General features: G+C 42.1%; 1 pseudogene; it reads left to right on the top strand.

Annotated features, from left to right (window-relative positions):
- Positions 1–17,840, top strand: part of LOC120551251 — a 37,103-nt pseudogene extending 19,263 nt beyond the window's left edge.
- The last annotated feature ends 391 nt before the right edge of the window (positions 17,841–18,231 follow it).

The raw sequence follows: 18,231 nt of genomic DNA, 5'->3' as shown, positions 1-18,231 counted from the left end.
TGTGTGTGTGTGTGTGTGTGTGTGTGTGTGTGTGTGTGTGTGTCTGTGTCTATCGTGTGTGTGTGTGTGTGTGTCTGTGTGTGTCTGTGTCTGTCGTGTGTGTGTGTCTGTGTCTGTCTATCGTGTGTGTCTGTTGTGTGTGTGTGTGTGTGTGTGTGTGTGTGTGTGTGTGTGTGTGTGTGTCTGTCTGTGTCTATCGTGTGTCTGTGTGTGTGTGTGTGTTTTCATCCAACCAGTGTGGGTATGAAGACTCAGCCGGAGTCCAAGTGTCCTGAGCTGCTGGCTAACTACTGTGACATGCTGCTGAGGAAAACTACTCTCAGCAAGAAACTCACCTCAGAGGAAATCGAGCTCAAACTCAAAGAAGTGGTGAGTCTCTGTCCTGTTAGCTCGGCTTGTACCAAACAGCGCTAACTAACTCTTTCGCTTTATGACCACTGCAGTCCCTTTCGCTTTCTTTCCCCCCCCCCCCCTATCTGTTTTCACATACTGTACATTCTGTCTTTTATGTTGTCTTTTTGCAGCTCTTGGTGTTGAAATACGTCCAGAATAAAGACGTGTTCATGCGTTACCACAAGGCTCACCTGACCAGGCGCCTGATTCTGGACATTTCGGCAGACAGCGAGATTGAAGAGAACATGGTGGAGTGGCTGAGAGTGAGTCACACTTTTCTTCAACATCTTACACTCAGGCAGACAATAATGTGTCTGGGCTAGGGATGTAACCATGCACCGTGAATCTGTTAAGAATACATATATACAGTACAGGCCAAAAGTTTGGACACACCTTCTCATTTAGTGTGTTTCCTTTTGTATTTTCATGACTATTTACATTGTAGATTCTCACTGAAGGCATAAAAACCATGAATGAACACATATGGAATTATGTACTTAACAAAAAGGTGTGAAATAACTGAAAACATGTCTTATATTTTAGATTCTTCAAAGTAGCCACCCTTTGCTTTTTTTGATAACTCTGCAAACCCTTGGTGTTCTCTCAATGAGCTTCATGAGGTAGTCACCTGAAATGGTTTTACCTTCACAGGTGTGCTACTTTGAAGAATCTAAAATATAAGACATGTTTTCAGTTATTTCACACTTTTTTGTTAAGTACATAATTCCACATGTGTTCATTCATAGTTTTGATGCCTTCAGTGAGAATCTACAATGTAAATAGTCATGAAAATAAAAAGGAAACGCACTGAATGAGAAGGTGTGTCCAAACTTTTGGCCTGTACTGTAAAAGTGTAACGATTACAACCGGTTGAGATAAAAAAAATTGTAAATGCGATGCATATTTAAACGGCCCAGGGCGTAATCTACTTTTGATTTCACTTATTTGACTTCAGACTTCACTACGTCTTCTCAGTTTATTTACTTGAAGATATTTCTTGCTATTTTCTTGCTATTTATTGTGATGTGGGATTTTGTTTATTTAAGATAAAATACAATTTCGGTTGCACTTTTAATATAAGGACACATCTGTTTTGCACAGTTTATATAAATAAAGGAATTTTATTCAGTCTGGCAATAGCAGTGAATGAATTTGTCCTTTTCCTTGTTGTCGTTTGTTTCTCTTTGTTTGTGTTGTTCCCTGATGTTGTGTGTTTGTAGGAAGTAGGAATGCCCGCCGATTATGTGAACAAGCTGGCCAGGATGTTTCAGGACATCAAGGTCTCAGAGGACCTCAATCAGGTCTTCAAAGAGATGCACAAACACAACAGGCTGGCACTGCCAGGTAACACACAGACACACAGACACACACACGCACACAGGCACACACACACACACACACACATACACACAGGCACACACACACACACACACACATACACACAGGCACACACACACACAGACAGACAGACAGACACAGACAGACAGACAGACACAGACACACACGCACACACACAGGCACACACACACGCACACAGGCACACACACACACACACACATACACACAGGCACACACACAGACAGACAGACAGACACAGACACACACGCACACACACAGGCACACAGGCACACACACACACACACAGGCACAGACAGACAGACAGACAGACAGACAGACAGACAGACAGACAGACAGACACAGACAGACAGACAGACAGACAGACACAGACACACACACGAGCACACACACAGACAGACAGACGAACACACACACAGACAGACAGAACAGACACAGACACACACACACGCACACAGGCACACACACAGACAGACAGACAGACACAGACACACACACACAAGCACAGACACACACACACATGCACACACAGACACACACACACACACACACACACACACACACACAGACACACACACACACACACACAGATACAGACACAGGCACATACACACACACACGTACACACAGGCACATACACACACACACACACACACACACTCACAGACACACACAGACACACACACAGGCACACACACAGGCACACACACAGACACACACACAGGCACACACACACACACACGTACACACACACTCACAGACACACACAGACACACAGACACAGACACACACACAGGCACACACACAGGCACACACACAGATACACACACAGACACACACACACACACACAGACACACACACACACACAGAGACAGACACAGGCACACACACAGAGAAACACACACACACACACACACACAGACAGGCACACACACAGAGAAACACACAGACACACACACGGCACACATGCACACACACACAGGCACACACACACACACACACACATAGACACACACACTATGTGATGAGAGAGGCTTTACAGAATGGAATGTAACATATTCACAACATGTTGTTAAATCAGGATTTGGATGAATTTTAGACTTTCTGAGACACCGATGACAACTGGCTCGGTGTGTTCAAGCGAACAGGAGAGGGCTTATGAGCATTTTATCAGATTCAATTCACCGTTCACAGCTATTTTCTTTTTTTTTTTTTTTTGATGCGTCTGCGTAACCGATTTAAAGCGCCCATATTCTGCTCATTTTCAGGTTCATAACTGTATTTTAAGGTTGTACCAGAATAGGTTTATATGGTTTAATTTTCAAAAAACACCATATTGTTGTTGTACTGCACAGCTCTCTCTCACTGCTGCAGATCCTCTTTTCACCTGGTTTCTGTTTTAGCTACAGAGTGAGACCTCTTTTCTTCTTCTTCTTCTGTACTATCTTTGATTGCACTCGCACATGCTCAGTAGCTCAGATGTAGAGCATGTCAGCTAGCTAACTCTAGAGACAGTAAAAGAAAGGCTGTTTCTACAACTTTGGTCAGTTACAAGGCAGGATCAGCTGGGAGACTTCTTCTAAATGAGGGCGCACATGTAAGTAGTTCTTTTGTAGATTATGGTGAACTTGTGTGTGTTGTAGCAGTGCTTTGCTATTGAGAACGACGTAGCATGCTAGCGTTAGCATTAGCATGCTAACGAGCTAACGGTTGTGGTTAGCCAGCTCATTTCGGACTGTGACGTCACAGTAGTGACATGCTCGCTACAGTCGCGTTTCTAGAGATGAATCGGCGAAAACACGTTTTATTTCTCTGATTCATGGCTTTGTTCTAGCGCCGGCGCTCCCTCTCTTCAGTCTCTCTCTCTCTCTCTCCACCATATAACGCTCTCTCTCTTCAGTCTCTCTTTATCTCTCTCCACCATATAACGCTCTCTCTCTTCAGTCTCTCTTTATCTCTCTCCACCATATAACGCTCTCTCTCTTCAGTCTCTCTTTATCTCTCTCCACCATATAACGCTCTCTCTCTTCAGTCTCTCTCTATCTCTCTCCACCATATAACGCTCTCTCTCTTCAGTCTCTCTCTATCTGCTCCACCATATAACGCTCTCTCTCTTCAGTCTCTCTCTATCTCTCTCCACCATATAACGCTCTCTCTCTTCAGTCTCTTTATCTCTCTCCACCATATAACGCTCTCTCTCTTCAGTCTCTCTTTATCTCTCTCCACCATATAACGCTCTCTCTCTTCAGTCTCTCTCTATCTGCTCCACCATATAACGCTCTCTCTCTTCAGTCTCTCTCTATCTGCTCCACCATATAACGCTCTCTCTCTTCAGTCTCTCTCTATCTGCTCCACCATATAACGCTCTCTCTCTTCAGTCTCTCTCTATCATATAACGCTCTCTCTCTTCAGTCTCTCTCTATCTGCTCCACCATATAACGCTCTCTCTCTTCAGTCTCTCTCTATCTGCTCCACCATATAACGCTCTCTCTCTTCAGTCTCTCTCTATCATATAACGCTCTCTCTCTTCAGTCTCTCTCTATCTCTCTCCACCATATAACGCTCTCTCTCTTCAGTCTCTCTCTATCATATAACACTCTCTCTCTTCAGTCTCTCTCTATCTCTCTCCACCATATAACGCTCTCTCTCTTCAGTCTCTCTCTATCTCTCTCCACCATATAACGCTCTCTCTCTTCAGTCTCTCTCTATCTGCTCCACCATATAACGCTCTCTCTCTTCAGTCTCTCTCTATCATATAACGCTCTCTCTCTTCAGTCTCTCTATCTCTCTCCACCATATAACGCTCTCTCTCTTCAGTCTCTCTCTATCATATAACACTCTCTCTCTTCAGTCTCTCTCTATCTCTCTCCACCATATAACGCTCTCTCTCTTCAGTCTCTCTCTATCTCGCTCCACCATATAACGCTACCATGCTTTCGGGCAGTTGTTGAGGCTCCTCTGCTGAGGATTTTAAAATGAATGCGCTGTCGATATCTTCTGTAACAGACGCGATGGTGGAATCTACACATCTCAACAAATTCAAATTCAAGCGTTCTTTGGTGACGTGATTGATTCTGTTACTGTTGATCATCTGTCCGACAATCTGATTGGTCCGAACAGATCCTGTTCGGGCAATAATTTCTTCTCAACGGAGCGACTCCAGACCGAACTTCCCGACCTCGAATTTTGTGGGCGGGGCTAAGTTCGGCTGGCATCCAGGCTACCAGAGACACAAAAGAACACCCCAAATCACCAGAAAAAGTGATTTTTTTCATAATATGGGCACTTTAAGACTAATCGGAGTTCTTCTACCCATGTCTCCCCGCAGCGGACAGCGTGAACATTAAGATCCTGAACGCCGGCGCGTGGTCCCGAAGCAGCGAGAAGGTTTTTGTCTCGCTGCCCACGGAGCTGGAGGACCTGATCCCTGAGGTGGAAGACTTCTACAAGAGGAATCACAGCGGACGCAAACTCCACTGGCACCACCTCATGTCCAACGGCATCGTGAGTGAGCCGTAGACGTAGAAGGCAATCCGAATCTCATGGAGTTAAAATAAACCTTTTCACTCCTGGGATCTGGAATTATTATCAAGATCAATGTTCCCTTTTTTGTTTCTGCAGTCTCTCCTTCGCTTCTCCTTGAACTTCATCCTCCTCATCGTCTTCCTAAACTAAAGTAATAAGTAGGGTTAAGTACATGCATGCACATGCATGCATCGTTTAGAAAGAATCTGCGCGAGAAGGTGGTTGTTAAATACCTTGCGGGAATGGCGGACTCTGCCATTAACAATGAAAACTACTATATAGAGAGGTACAGTACAGGCCAAAAGGTCGGACACACCTTCTCATTCAATGTGTTTCTTTATTTTCATGACTATTTACATTGTAGATTCTCACTGAAGGCATCAAAACTATGAATGAACACATATGGAATTATGTACTTAACAAAAAAGTGTGAAATAACTGAGAACATGTCTTATATTTTAGATTCCTCAAAGTAGCCACCCTTTGCTTTTTTTATTAATAAGGGAAAAACTTCCACTAATTAACCCTGACAAAGCACACCTGTGAAGGTAAAACCATTTCAGGTGACTACCTCATGAAGCTCATTGAGAGAACACCAAGGGTTTGCAGAGTTATCAAAAAAAGCAAAGGGTGGCTACTTTGAAGAATCTAAAATATAAGACATGTTTTCAGTTATTTCACACTTTTTTGTTAAAGGTATAGTGGAGGATTTTCCCGAATTTTAGAAAAGATCCGCCCTCTCCACTTTTTGAAAAAATGCACATGCACATGCGCAACACTCTCCCTGCTCCCGAGAGGGAACGCCTATTAAACGTGTGCACGAGAGTGCGTTGTTTACAAGTTGCTGTCGGCATGGTTCATACAAGCTACTTTCAGAAAGAAGATTTGCACTTTTTCACAAATTGAGATGTTTACCGTGTGTGCGTGGTGCGTGACTTGTGCCAGGGCTAGCATTGCTAATCATAGCTTACATCAACTTTCACTAGCAGTGATTTTAAATGGATTTCTCCAAATAGCACGGCAAACTTTACCTGCTGAGTAGAAACTTGGCGACTGAGGCATCAGTGGAGAGCCCAACCTGTGCTTTTAGCGCACGCCAGCGTGTGAAACATTCTCCCAAAAACACTCCGGTCTTGTTTCTTTCTTCAGAGGCCATTTCTCTTCTTGTCATACCTTTCATAGACACTCGTAGCTCACCACACATATACACCTGAAAGTATTCATGCGCAGAAAGCGAAAACTACCCTAGGGACGAGCACGTACGACGGCCTTACGTAAACATAGCGCCAGAATGATTGACAACTAGGAGGACCAATAGTCTTGATGATCCACCCGGAAAAAGAAAATCCTCCACAATACCTTTAAGTACATAATTCCATATGTTTTCATTCATAGTTTTGATGCCTTCAGTGAGAATCTACAATGTAAATAGTCATGAAAATAAAAAGGAAACGCATTGAATGAGAAGGTGTGTCCAAACTGTTGGCCTGTACTGTAATTACTGAATGTAACGAGTATTTTTTTCCTTGCCTTTGTTGGCACATTGCAGAATTAATCGGCATGTTACTGCCACCAACTGTCGTTCACTGGAATAGCAAGAAACCACTGGCAGGACTGCACATGTCAAACATGGCTCCTCGGGCCGGTTACACACTGGCTGCGTGGCGTGGAGCGTGGCGTTTCTGTTGCGTGTCGGCTGCGTTGATTTTTCTATTATCAATGGGAAAACATACATGTGTCCTTGTCTGGACACATGTATGTTTTCCCATTGATAATATAGCATACTTCATGTTAAACATAAATACTGATCTGATTACAGCAAAGACAACAATTTCAATTTCAATTTCATTTTATTTATAGTATCAAATCATAACATAGGTTATCTCGAGACACTTTACAGATAGAGTCGGTCTAGACCACACTCTATAATTTACAAAGCGCCAACAACATCGGCAGTATTGACGGCAAAATAGGCTCCAGAATATTACGTTCTGTATTGACAGGTGCAATATTAGAAAATCGTTTTTTTTAATTTTTTTTATTACATTTATATCAAAACATCGAGACTTTCAAACATCAACAAGTCATTTATTAATATGTATTTGTGTCAAAATGACTATATAAACATCTTTTCGTATTCTGTTTTGCCTGGAAACGCTTCCAGCACGCTTGCGTGTGGCGTCGGTCCTAGCTGGAACGGTTACTGAGAAGTCTGCAAGCCGACCTAACCGATGAGACTGATGTGCGTCGTCGCTAGGGTTGGGTATCGTTTGGTTTTTTTTCGATTCCGGTGCTAAATCGATACTTTTAAAACGGTGCCGGTGCCTGAACCGGTACTTTTCAATAAAGTTAAAAAAAAAATAGAAGAAGAAAAAAAATAAGGGTAGTAAACATCAGTCAGTGACTTGTTTATTGCTAAGGCCATGGTCAAAATTAAAGATTTAATAATAATGTAATAACTATAACAATAACAATAACTTATTTCACCAGTAAATTGCTGTTGAACCCCAGATGGGAAAAGGGTATTTTACAATTACTGTGAATGCACCACGAGGCAACCTGTTTTAAGTGAATGCACCGTCTGTGTTGTTTAATTCCAACGACGGCAGCTGCAAGTGAACGCACCGTCTGTGTTGTTTAATTGGCGACGGAGGGCAGCGCTGTAACGCACCATCTGTGTTGTTTAATTGCGACAACGGCAGCTGCGAGTGAACGCACCATCTGTGTTGTTTAATTCCGACGACGGCAGCTGCGAGTGAACGCACCGTCTGTGTTGTTTAATTGCGACAACGGCAGCTGCGAGCGAACGCACCGTCTGTGTTGTTTAATTCCGACAACAGCAGCTGCAAGTGAACGCACCGTCTGTGTTGTTTAATTCCGACGACGGCAGCTGCGAGCGAACGCACCGTCTGTGTTGTTTAATTCCGACAACGGCAGCTGCAAGTGAACGCACCGTCTGTGTTGTTTAATTGCGACAACGGCAGCTGCCAGTGAACGCACCATCTGTGTTGTTTAACTTCGACCATATAAACATAGTACTACTAGTACTACTAGTACTACTGCTGTATATCTATGAATTGGCAGCTGCTGCGCTGCAGAGCAGACTGTTACATCGCGCTGTTGAAGTCCTCCACAGTGAAATACAGTCACACTTTACACTGTTTAACGTTAGCTGTCAGCATTTTACCGGTGTTTAATCCAGCTGCTAGCTAAAGGTAGGCTAACGTTACATGCTGTCTGGTGTAGTGTAAAGTCAAGCACCGAAATGAGGCACCGAAACTTTCGTTCTTATTCGGTCTCGTTACTACCGTTTACGTCGGCACCGGTTCCCTATTGGCACCGAGTTTCGGTACCCAACCCTAGTCGTCGCCATCGAAGGTCTCAGTTTGCGTCCGTCCAGACTACAAAGCAACCCCCCGGGAGTTTTCAAACCAAAACGGGGGGGGGGCCGCAGAGTTTGTTAAAACGGATCTCACAGATCTCACAGATCAGCGCTGTAGACTGTAGAGACATGCCTATAGGTAGCAGTATACAGCGCTATGTTTAACTCCTAATAAGACTGTAGAGACATGCCTATAGGTAGCAGTATACAGCGCTATGTTTAACTCCTAATAAGACTGTAGAGACATGCCTATAGGTAGCAGTATACAGCGCTATGTTTAACTCCTAATAAGACTGTAGAGACATGCCTATAGGTAGCAGTATACCGCGCTATTTTTAACTCCTAATAAGACTGTAGAGACATGCCTATAGGTAGCAGTATACAGCGCTATGTTTAACTCCTAATAAGACTGTAGAGACATGCCTATAGGTAGCAGTATACAGCGCTATGTTTAACTCCTAATAAGACTGTAGCGACATGCCTATAGGTAGCAGTATACAGCGCTATGTTTAACTCCTAATAAGACTGTAGAGACATGCCTATAGGTAGCAGTATACAGCGCTATGTTTAACTCCTAATAAGACTGTAGAGACATGCCTATAGGTAGCAGTATACAGCGCTATGTTTAACTCCTAATAAGACTGTAGAGACATGCCTATAGGTAGCAGTATACAGCGCGATGTTTAACTCCTAATAAGACTGTAGAGACATGCCTATAGGTAGCAGTATACAGCGCTATGTTTAACTCCTAATAAGACTGTAGCGACATGCCTATAGGTAGCAGTATACAGCGCTATGTTTAACTCCTAATAAGACTGTAGTGACATGCCTATAGGTAGCAGTATACAGCGCTGTGTTTAACTCCTAATAAGACTGTATGACATGCCTATAGGTAGCAGTATACAGCGCTATGTTTAACTCCTAATAAGACTGTAGAGACATGCCTATAGGTAGCAGTATACAGCGCTATGTTTAACTCCTAATAAGACTGTAGTGACATGCCTATAGGTAGCAGTATACAGCGCTATGTTTAACACCTAATAAGACTGTATGACATGCCTATAGGTAGCAGTATACAGCGCTATGTTTAACTCCTAATAAGACTGTAGAGACATGCCTATAGGTAGCAGTATACAGCGCTATGTTTAACTCCTAATAAGACTGTAGAGACATGCCTATAGGTAGCAGTATACAGCGCTATGTTTAACTCCTAATAAGACTGTAGAGACATGTCTATAGGTAGCAGTATACAGCGCTATGTTTAACACCTAATAAGACTGTATATATGCCTATTTAGGTAGCAGTATACAGCTCATGTTTAACACCTAATAAGACTGTATGACATGCCTATAGGTAGCGGTATACAGCCGCTATATTTAACTCCTAATAAGACTGTAGAGACATGCCTATAGGTAGCAGTATACAGCGCTATGTTTAACTCCTAATAAGACTGTAGAGACATGCCTATAGGTAGCAGTATACAGCGCTATGTTTAACTCCTAATAAGACTGTAGAGACATGCCTATAGGTAGCAGTATACAGCGCTATGTTTAACTCCTAATAAGACTGTAGCGACATGCCTATAGGTAGCAGTATACAGCGCTATGTTTAACTCCTAATAAGACTGTAGCGACATGCCTATAGGTAGCAGTATACAGCGCTATGTTTAACTCCTAATAAGACTGTAGTGACATGCCTATAGGTAGCAGTATACAGCGCTATGTTTAACTCCTAATAAGAATGTAGAGACATGCCTATAGGTAGCAGTATACAGCGCTGTGTTTAACTCCTAATAAGACTGTAGTGACATGCCTATAGGTAGCAGTATACAGCGCTGTGTTTAACTCCTAATAAGACTGTAGAGACATGCCTATAGGTAGCAGTATACAGCGCTATGTTTAACTCCTAATAAGACTGTAGAGACATGTCTATAGGTAGCAGTATACAGCGCTATGTTTAACACCTAATAAGACTGTATGACATGCCTATAGGTAGCAGTATACAGCGCTATGTTTAACACCTAATAAGACTGTATGACATGCCTATAGGTAGCAGTATACAGCGCCGTGTTTAACACCTAATAAGACTGTATGACATGCCTATAGGTAGCAGTATACAGCGCTATGTTTAACACCTAATAAGACTGTATAGACATGCCTATAGGTAGCAGTATACAGCGCTATGTTTAACACCTAATAAGACTGTATAGACATGCCTATAGGTAGCAGTATACAGCGCCATGTTTAACACCTAATAAGACTGTATAGACATGCCTATAGGTAGCAGTATACAGCGCTATGTTTAACTCCTAATAAGACTGTAGAGACATGCCTATAGGTAGCAGTATACAGCGCCATGTTTAACTCCTAATAAGACTGTATGACATGCCTATAGGTAGCAGTATACAGCGCCATGTTTAACTCCTAATAAGACTGTAGAGACATGCCTATAGGTAGCAGTATACAGCGCCATGTTTAACTCCTAATAAGACTGTAGAGACATGCCTATAGGTAGCAGTATACAGCGCCATGTTTAACTCCTAATAAGACTGTAGCGACATGCCTATAGGTAGCAGTATACAGCGCTATGTTTAACTCCTAATAAGACTGTAGCGACATGCCTATAGGTAGCAGTATACAGCGCTATGTTTAACTCCTAATAAGAATGTAGAGACATGCCTATAGGTAGCAGTATACAGCGCTGTGTTTAACTCCTAATAAGACTGTAGTGACATGCCTATAGGTAGCAGTATACAGCGCTGTGTTTAACTCCTAATAAGACTGTATGACATGCCTATAGGATAGTGCATACAGCGCTATGTTTAACTCCTAATAAGACTGTAGAGACATGCCTATAGGTAGCAGTATACAGCGCTATGTTTAACTCCTAATAAGACTGTAGTGACATGCCTATAGGTAGCAGTATACAGCGCTATGTTTAACACCTAATAAGACTGTATGACATGCCTATAGGTAGCAGTATACAGCGCCATGTTTAACTTCTAATAAGACTGTAGAGACATGCCTATAGGTAGCAGTATACAGCGCTATGTTTAACTCCTAATAAGACTGTAGAGACATGCCTATAGGTAGCAGTATACAGCGCCATGTTTAACTCCTAATAAGACTGTAGAGACATGTCTATAGGTAGCAGTATACAGCTATGCTTTAACACCTAATAAGACTGTATGACATGCCTATAGGTAGCAGTATACAGCGCCATGTTTAACACCTAATAAGACTGTATGACATGCCTATAGGTAGCAGTATACAGCGCCATGTTTAACTCCTAATAAGACTGTAGAGACATGCCTATAGGTAGCAGTATACAGCGCCATGTTTAACTCCTAATAAGACTGTAGAGACATGCCTATAGGTAGCAGTATACAGCTTATGTTTAACTCCTAATAAGACTGTAGAGACATGCCTATAGGTAGCAGTATACAGCGCCATGTTTAACTCCTAATAAGACTGTAGCGACATGCCTATAGGTAGCAGTATACAGCGCTATGTTTAACTCCTAATAAGACTGTAGTGACATGCCTATAGGTAGCAGTATACAGCGCTATGTTTAACTCCTAATAAGAATGTAGAGACATGCCTATAGGTAGCAGTATACAGCGCTGTGTTTAACTCCTAATAAGACTGTAGTGACATGCCTATAGGTAGCAGTATACAGCCTATGTTTAACTCCTAATAAGACTGTAGAGACATGCCTATAGGTAGCAGTATACAGCGCTATGTTTAACTCCTAATAAGACTGTAGAGACATGTCTATAGGTAGCAGTATACAGCGCTATGTTTAACACCTAATAAGACTGTATGACATGCCTATAGGTAGCAGTATACAGCGCTATGTTTAACACCTAATAAGACTGTATGACATGCCTATAGGTAGCAGTATACAGCGCTGTGTTTAACACCTAATAAGACTGTATGACATGCCTATAGGTAGCAGTATACAGCGCTATGTTTAACACCTAATAAGACTGTATGACATGCCTATAGGTAGCAGTATACAGCGCTATGTTTAACACCTAATAAGACTGTATGACATGCCTATAGGTAGCAGTATACAGCGCTATGTTTAACACCTAATAAGACTGTATGACATGCCTATAGGTAGCAGTATACAGCGCTATGTTTAACTCCTAATAAGACTGTAGAGACATGCCTATAGGTAGCAGTATACAGCGCTATGTTTAACTCCTAATAAGACTGTATGACATGCCTATAGGTAGTGGTATACAGCGTATGTTTAACTCCTAATAAGACTGTAGAGACATGCCTATAGGTAGCAGTATACAGCGCTATGTTTAACTCCTAATAAGACTGTAGAGACATGCCTATAGGTAGCAGTATACAGCGCTATGTTTAACTCCTAATAAGACTGTAGAGACATGCCTATAGGTAGCAGTATACAGCGCTATGTTTAACTCCTAATAAGACTGTAGAGACATGCCTATAGGTAGCAGTATATAGCGCTATGTTTAACCTCTAATAAGACTGTAGAGACATGCCTATAGGTAGCAGTATACAGCGCCATGTTTAACTCCTAATAAGACTGTAGAGACATGTCTATAGGTAGCAGTATACAGCGCCATGTTTAACTCCTAATAAGACTGTAGAGATATGCCTATAGGTAGGCAGTATACAGCGCCATGTTTAACTCCTAATAAGACTGTAGAGACATGCCTATAGGTAGCAGTATACAGCGCCATGTTTAACTCCTAATAAGACTGTAGAGACATGCCTATAGGTAGCAGTATACAGCGCCATGTTTAACTCCTAATAAGACTGTAGAGACATGCCTATAGGTAGCAGTATACAGCGCCATGTTTAACTCCTAATAAGACTGTAGAGACATGCCTATAGGTAGCAGTATACAGCGCCTATGTTTAACTCCTAATAAGACTGTAGAGACATGCCTATAGGTAGCAGTATACCGCGTATGTTTAACTCCTAATAAGACTGTAGCGACATGCCTATAGGTAGCAGTATACAGCGCTATATTTAACTCCTAATAAGACTGTAGCGACATGCCTATAGGTAGCAGTATACAGCGCTATATTTAACTCCTAATAAGACTGTAGCGACATGCCTATAGGTAGCAGCATACAGCGCTATGTGTACGACTTCTTCATTTGGTTACAACAAAGACAAAAGTGCTTAAAATTGTAGATAACCACAATGTTTACTACGTGTGATGCACGACGTAGCCATCTTTGAAAGTGAGCTCGGGGTCCTCTGAGTTCAGACGACTTGACGAGTCGTAAATACGACCTCGGGGGGCGTTCTTTTTGCAACTTCCGGGTCGTAACTCCGGAAAACGACTCGTAAAACGACTTCGGTGGACAAAAAGAACGCACCATTAACCTCCTCCTCTGTTTCTCCTGCCCTCCGCTCAGATCACCTTTAAAAATGAGGTGGGCCAGTACGACCTGGAGGTGACGACGTTCCAGCTGGCCGTGTTGTTTGCCTGGAACCAGCGACCCAGAGAGAGAATCACCTTCGAGAACCTCAAACTGGCCACAGAGCTGCCGGACGCAGAGCTACGCCGCACTCTCTGGGTCAGACCAAGGATAAACAGTCTGAATGCTTTATTTCATCCCACCAATTAAAGAACAGCGTATGTAATGGAGAGTTGACGACTAGGACTGTAACTATGGCTAGTTGGGGGATAGGTTACCGCTGTGGTGCATCGGTAAGAATGCAGTCTAATGCTCTGATGCTCTTAAAATGGATTTATTAGCAGATGATTGTCTGTGTCTTCATGAGGGTATGTGTGGTTCTACAATAAACAATACAAAAAAAGGAAATATCAGCATACAAGTAAAAACACAACAGTGCTGACAGGATGCAATTAGTAAGGCTAATAAATGGTAATTAGTATAACTTTCACTCCAGGTATATATATATATATATATATATATATATAGCTGCTTATATCAAATAACCAAAGAATATACCAGATAACACACATCGGCTCCTGATTAAATTAAAGCAGCCTTCTTACTGCTGGGTCTCAGTAACAGCAGTCCAATCATCATTCTCTACCACACAACCATTGTAAACACTCCAATAATAATTGTGCAGTGTCATGTGAGGACATATAAACACAATAGTAATGTAACACTAATAATACTAGGCATTAGCATGCTGCTAACGATTTTTTATGCTAACATGCTGCATTTCAAATTAGTATCCCAGAACAGATAAACATTCATATAAACCCAAGGCACCGAAATACACATACGTAAACATTTACACCAATGTACTCGCATGCCTCTGCACGCACACATGCACAGATGGTGACACAGACGACAACGATACACCCCAGAAATATCTACATGTGCTTCTCCTGGCCACTCACTACTAACTCAAAAACGAAACCTATCAGCCAGCGCAACACAGGCGTCCTTTCTGTGACCCCAAAACAAAGGTGCTGATTGGCTGAGCCCCGTCACCCCAAACATGAAATAGCAGGTCCTTCTGTACAGTGTACGATATTGAGATCTTTACTGAGGCTAGATACATTATTTGCCACTCATGGGTAACAAAATACTGCCTGCACCCCACAGCCAGCCAGGCTGCCTGTTACAGCTCCGATTTTAACAAAAAGCGTACAGCCATTTCTTTTGTTTAGTCTGCCAATCATAACCCACCAACAGTCAGGTTGTAAACATACCCGAGGCGCCCAAAATATCAGTATCTACTAATCTACATTCATGTGCTAGCTCACTGATATTTGCAAGCAGGGACTGGTACTGGGATCAGTTCATCAGACAAAGCGTCCTCTATGTATGGGTAAAAAAAATCTTTTCATCTATATAACAACAGCACAAGGGTTGGAGAAGTTACCGGGCACATCGTGAACGATATGAAAGCATGCGGGCGTCACACAGGAAACATATTTTAGACGGCCCATTACGACGGGGGAACTGAAGCCGTTTATATCTCTGCTCTCTTCAAAGCCTCCTTTGGACAAAAACAGTCATTTTACCTTTTAGAAAACACGGGAGTTGCTGAACTATCGCTCCTTCGATCGGTTAGTTTCTTTGTCAGTTTTGTTAGTTCCTAACCCTTTAAAAAAAATACAAAAATAATAAAAAATCACACAATATTGTATGACTTTGGTGTTTTAAAGGGTTAGTCACACTCTGATACAAACAAGCTGACCGATTGAGGCAGCAATAGACCAGCAACTCTGAGGTAAAAATGTCTCTTTTTGTCAAAGGTGTTGTGGAGGCTTTGAAGAGAGCAGAGATGACTTCTTCAGTTCCCCCGTCGTAAAGGGCCGTCTGACAGCCAATTAAAGCTGTGAAAATATTCTAAATATAGCGTAGACTTAAAGTGATATTGATTTGTTTTTAGGTGGGCCTTTTTGTAGTTTTCTAAAATGTGTTTAGCTGCTCCCCTCGTCCACAGCAGGACATTGCTTAGCTTCCGACCAGCATGTACTGTAGCTAACACGCTGACTACGGAGAAGTGGCTCCTACAACCACACTTCTAAACATCTGAACTCTCCCTTTTTAAGTCCTGATGATGTTAAATATCCTAAGATTGACTTGTTTCTCTCTCTTCTCTGTGCAGTCTCTAGTGGCCTTCCCCAAGCTGAAGAGACAGGTGTTGTCTTATGAGCCTCCAGTCAGCTCGCCCAAGGACTTCACAGACAGCACGCTCTTCTACGTCAACCAGGAGTTCTCACTCATGTATGTCACGGTGGTTTTAATAATGAGAAAAAAAAGAAATTATGAAAAAAGAAATGTTTTTTAAACCCAGAGTAAGTATTAACTTTTGATCCACAATTATTTTCAGCTAAGAGACGTGTTTTAAACCAGTGTATCTGCAAAGGGTGACGTTAAAAATCCACTGCTTTTATAAAGTATAATATTATTTATGCACTAAATATGTATGGTCTTCTTAAATAATCCAGCAAATTTTAGGCCAACTGCCACCTCACCAGAAAGGACTTTTTACAACTTGAAGTATTTGTTGATATTGATCGTCGGATGTGTCTTTGCGTGTGTTACTTTCAGCAAAAACTCCAAAGTCCAGAAGCGGGGAAAGATCAATCTGATTGGTCGGCTGCAGCTCACCACAGAGCGAATGAGAGAAGAGGAGAATGAAGGAATCGTTCAGCTCAGAATACTCAGAACTCAGGTACAAAAATATATATATATATATATATATATATATATATATATATATATATATATATATATATATATATATATATGCTTCAAAATACACATCAAACCACTCCCATTGTCCTGGAGGATTTGAACTGTAAAGAGAAGGTGACTTGTAGCGCAAGTCTTAAGTTAAATTAAGCTTATTATCCCCTCCCCCCACCTCATATTTTTTGTCTGTCAAGTTTGTATCTTTGCTGCTAAAGATTAAATTGGGAAGTTTGGACTTAAACAAAAAAAAGCAGCAGTCAACAGGGTTGTTGTCTGTGTTTGGAGATTTGTAAAGCAGTGGTGTAGTCTAATGTATTTTTGCAGGTATACTGTTCTACATAAATACAGTACAGGCCAAAAGTTTGGACACACCTTCTCATTCAATGTGTTTCTTTATTTTCATGACTATTTACATTGTGGATTCTCACTGAAGGCATCAAAACTATGAATGAACACATATGGAATTATGTACTTAACAAAAAAGTGTGAAATAACTGAAAACATGTCTTATATTTTAGATTCTTCAAAGTAGCCACCCTTTGCTTTTTTTGATAACTCTGCAAACCCTTGGTGTTCTCTCAATGAGCTTCATGAGGTAGTCACCTGAAATGGTTTTACCTTCACAGGTGTGCTTTGTCAGGGTTAATTAGTGGAAGTTTTTCCGTTATTAATAAAAAAGCAAAGGGTGGCTACTTTGAAGAATCTAAAAAAATCAACCCCTAGTAACATTTGCTCCTTTTTTTTTTTTTTCGTCCAGGAGGCCATCATCCAAATCATGAAGATGAGGAAGAGGATCAGCAACGCCCAGCTGCAGACGGAGCTGGTGGAGATCCTGAAGAACATGTTTCTGCCTCAGAAGAAGATGATCAAGGAGCAGATCGAGTGGCTCATCGAGCACAAGTACATAAAGAGGGACGAGACGGACCTCAACACCTTCATCTACATGGCCTAGGCACAGGCCGCGAGGGAAGGGAAGGGAGCGCTTTTTCTTTTGCTCCCGTTTTTTTAATTCGTGGCCTGCAAACGGGCGCTTTTAAAAAAAAAAAAAAACCCCTGCGAGAGGAGAAGGAACGAAAGCATGTGTTGGAAGACGAGAAGAGGGGTAAACGCTACGTATGGGAGTGTGTTGAAGGACGAGGAAGAGCCTCTTCAACAACCGTGTGGATCTGTGTTTGTGTTTTGTGAGACGCCGGCGTGTTTATCGACAGGAGAGTCGAGTCGTCGGACCGTCTGTGTGTCTCTGCTTCCCCCCTCGAGTGGCGCTCAGAGCCAGCAGCCGAGACGAGGAAAATAAATAATGACCTAATTAAATGATCTACTTCCTGCCTTACTTTTGTCAGCGACTGACTGCAGGGGAGGAACTGCGAGGAGGGACAGGGCGGACAAACGTTA

The sequence above is a fragment of the Perca fluviatilis genome, chromosome 2 (assembly GCF_010015445.1).
Source record: "Perca fluviatilis chromosome 2, GENO_Pfluv_1.0, whole genome shotgun sequence".
NCBI classification, from domain to species: Eukaryota; Metazoa; Chordata; class Actinopteri; order Perciformes; family Percidae; genus Perca; species Perca fluviatilis.
The sequence above is the reverse complement of the archived record's forward strand: the minus strand, read 5'-3'. Positions and strand labels throughout refer to the sequence as shown.